The sequence below is a fragment of the Physeter macrocephalus genome, chromosome 6 (genome assembly GCF_002837175.3).
Source record: "Physeter macrocephalus isolate SW-GA chromosome 6, ASM283717v5, whole genome shotgun sequence".
Taxonomy (NCBI): Eukaryota; Metazoa; Chordata; class Mammalia; order Artiodactyla; family Physeteridae; genus Physeter; species Physeter macrocephalus.
In genome coordinates, this window is record NC_041219.1 from 52650477 (window position 1) to 52654804 (window position 4328).

Here is a 4328-nt window from a genome sequence, read left to right on the forward strand (position 1 = left end):
CCTTTGCTTGGTAGATCGTGCTGGAATTATAGGCTATTCATAAAGACACATGGGTGAAGCTGGTTTCCGCCCCTCCTTACTCATTGACGGCTTTGGCTCCAAACCCTAATGTTCCACTCCACCAAGCCTTGCTGGCATCCAGGGTAATCAGTGTCAGACAGACCAACTGTTTACAAACTGGGAATCGCAACCCATTAGTGTGTCATGAAACTGATTTGGAGGATTGTGACTAGATTTTTTTTTTTTTTTAAGAAACAGTATAGAAAAAAAATATCAGAGTACTTCACATATAGGAAGGGTAGTTTGGGGGTAAAATGTTTATTTCAATGACATGTATGTTATTATATGATAACATATACTAATAACACTATCTCAGTAACATAATACATGTGTACTAGGTCATGACATCAAATACACTTTTTATTATGGACCATAGTCAAAAGTTTAAAAGGGATAAGAGTGCATATAAAGGAATACGATTCAGCCTTAAAAGGAAAGGAAAGTCTGACACAGGCTACACTGTGGATGAACCTCGAGGACATTGTGCTCAGGGAAATAAGCCAGTGACGAAAGGACAGATACTGTGAGACTCCATTTATCAGAGGAGCTTAAATAGTCACATTCATAGAGACAGGATGTACAGAGGTGGCTGCCAGGGTCCGGATGGGGGGCAGGGAGCGGGGAGTTCGTGTTCAGTGGGGACAGAGTTTCAGTTTTTTGGTTTTTGTTTTGTTTTATTGTTGTTTTATTGTTTATTTATTTGGCTGCGCCGGGTCTTAGTTGCGGCAGGCGGGATCTTAGTTCCCTGACCAGAGTTCGAAGCCGGGCGCCCCGCATTGGGAGCGCGGAGCCTTAGCCACTGGACCACCAGGGAAGTCTCCAGAGTTTCACTTTTGACGATGACGCATCCCATGGACGCCAGCCGTGGCAGTAGCACGACACAGGGGAATGTGCTGGCACGCGATACACTCATTGCTCTCAGTACACTTCCAGTGATCATGAGGGTAGATTTTATGTTTTGTGTGTTTCACCACAATTTCTTGAGAAGCTGCAGGGGAAGCCTCCCAGGTCCTCACTGTCAGTGACGTCACCCCACTCACTCCCAGCTCCCTTTCTCTAGCGCTGTCCCCAGGAACCGTTCACCGCCCACCCTCTGCCCTCGGCCTCCTGCCTTTCCTGCTTCCTCCCCTTCTGAAACCCGCTGTGCCCATGCCCCCAGCTCACAGCATCATGTAAGCCCCTGGTCACCCAGCTCTTCTGGTCGGGCCACCTTCACTCCTTCCTGGTCTTCCTGAGGGCCCTGCCCTCCGCGCACCCCCCGGAACTGCACCCAGAGTGAGGTGTCTGCATTTCAGTCTGCTCTTCACGCTCCCTACTTGAAACCCCCCGTGGCTCTAGGTTGCTCTGAGGGGAAGCCCTTAGCCGGGCAGAGAAGCCAGCTGGACGTGGCTCCCGGCTAACCTGCACACGGCCCCCCAGCCTCCTTTGACTGTGCTTGCCGTTCCCCGAGTCTGCCCAGCTTTCCTTTGCTTCTGAGTCTTGGCCTGGGGTCTTCCTCACGTCACTCGTGCTGCACAGGCCCGAGTCCTACCACTCGAGCCTGGGTTGGCACCCAGCCCCTCTGAGAAGTCTCCCTCTGCTCTCGTAAGGCCAGATCGGGGCCCCTGAGTGAGTGAGGTCCTGAGCACTTTGGCGTCGTCGGATCAGAGCCCTTACTGCGCTGCACAGCAGTTCCGGGTGTGCGTCTCCTCTCCTGACTGTCCTCTGTGCCTTCCTGAGGCCGGCGCTGCCCCCGGTCCCTCACCGCGTCCCTGGGCCTGCCACGCTGACTGTCCCACGGCGGACACTCTGAGGGGTGAGTGGGTAGGCACGGGAGGATGTTCGAATGTATGGGTTTTCACAGGTTTTGAAATTCAAACCTGGGAATCAGTTTTGGTCAACACTTTCAGCTGGAAATACCTTTGATCAAGGTCTCAAGAACGATTTATCCAAATTAATAACAGTGGCTATATTTGTGTAACATTGAACATCCTATAGAACACTGTCATTTCTTTTCCGTATTTGACACACTTAATAACTTAAGTAAGAAGGAAGGCCTTTGTCATCGCACATGGCACGTGAGGAAGCTGTGGGTTGTCCAAGGTCAGCAGGTTAGTCAATGGCAAAGGCAGGACAAGGGCTCACATATCTCCCACTCCTTTCACCGTGATCCCTTTAACTTTCAGAAATGAAAAGAATCAGAGTAATTAGTCCTAAAATCAGGACGTTTCAGAAAACAGGGAGTATATATTTTCTGGCTTTTATAGGGTCCTACTAAGGTCCCAGTTCACAGGTACTTAGTAAATATGAACTGGCTCCACTCTGGCAAAACCATCCCTGCTGTGCCTTGCTCTTTCTACATTTTCCAGAAAAAGAAACAAAACCAAGCCCCCTAAGGACTGATGTCCAACAACGTACTGGGATTTTTTTCCTTGTATTCGCTCTACATCTCTGTGTTGCAAAATCAAGCCCAGTTTCTTTTGTTTGATTCTCAGCAGTGAGAATATTATTTATACCCCATCTGCATCCAAAAAGTTAGAAAAAAGAAAAGAGTTTATCACTCGTCCCCATAAAATAACCTCTTCCTCTGCCCTTCCTAATCCAAGATAAACAGTTGTAACTGCATTTTGCAAAGGATCTATTTTCCAGTCACTTTATTTTTTTCTTATACGGACCCTACCAATTGTTCCCAGTCTCATTTTTACTTTTAAAGCCAACACTGGACATCGGTCCCTAGTAAGATCTGGTTAAAGCCAAGAATAGTGAGAGGATGACTTCAAGGACATTGGGCCATTTTAGAGCGTCTCAGGCACACAGATCCAGCTGCTGTGTGCACAGGGCAAGTGCAGAAAGACCACCAGGGCTGCAGAAAGCCCTTCCTCCTCCTGCACGTGCACCACGGCCGCTCTCCCCTCTGTCTAGGTCAGTTAAGTACGGATAACTGTCTTTTGCAAAGTAAAAGTGACCAAAGCCTGAAGCGCTGATCTCAGGGACAGTGAGAAGGCCCTGGTCTATGTAGTCACAAGTCTGGAGTTTTCAGAATTATCCTGACTTCAAAAAAACCATTAACTGATCCTAGAAGTTGCAACATTTCTATTTCTAAATTATACCTAAGAAGAAGCTTCTTACATCTAAAATCAATTATAAAAAAGATCTTTTGGCGGACAATGTGTCCAAATTTTTTACGTAAAAAGATAGTCAATAAATCCAAGTTTCTCAGAAAGCAGCATCCTCCTGCTTGCCCCAGCCTACAATTCCACGACTAGAGCTTCATTCCTTTTTACTGTAAGGCGTTGTCAGGGATATTAGTGGGCAAATATCCCCATGAGATGCTATTTTATAAACTTTTATCAGACATAACTTAGAGGGAATGTGTCTTAGATTCTTTGCTGAAAGCAAAGTTTTGATCAGGAGAGAGGAAAGCAAGAGCCAAGATTAAGATGATGTTGTTCAACCTTTTTGTTATTATCACATCTTAAAGAGTGTTTTTTAGTATCTTTTTTCTGATTGACACTCCGAAGAAATTTTAATACCATAGATACACTGTATATCTGTTTGTGTGTGGTGTGAATATCAGTGCTTTATACATAAAAATACTAAGGTGTTTTTCAGACCCTAACCTGAGAACCAGTCCCCCTGCTTGGGGGCAACAGCGCCCGTGAGCAGGCGTCTGGAGAAGCCGCCACCCACAGGGGAAACGCGAGTTTGGCTAAGAAGTTGCGGCACCTGAGCCAAGCTCCTTGGGCAGAGCTGCTTGGCCGGTCCGACCATGCTGCCTCCTGCATCGCAGACTGCAGGCCCAGGATTCAGCCCGCGCAGGCCTCCCCGGCTCCCAGGGTCTCGTTCTCCCAGCCCTGACAGGACCCAGGGTAACGGCCCCTGAGCAAGACAGAATGTTGCTGGGCACGTAGATTCCCAGGCGACACGGGTTCACTGCGGACGCCGAGGTGTTAGTTCACAGGGCTGCAGGCGTGGGCTGCACTTTCCACCCTGTGGCGGCTGAAGGGAGGGCCTGGCACCATGGAACACGTGGCTGGCGGAAAGGGGGACGGAGTACCAAGCCCCCTCCCTGGAGGCAACGAGACACCGCTAAGAAAACCATCGCCAAGTGCTCACCATGGCCAGTGGTGTCTTTTTTTTTTTTTTTTTTTTTTTCCTAGTTACTGCCTTGGTAACTGGAAATTCCAAACTGTCTGATTTTAAAAGAGCCCCACAGATGAAAGATGAGAAGAAAAACAGAGGAATTAGAAATCCAAGGCAGCAAAGAGCAGCAGATAAAAAGCTGCCCC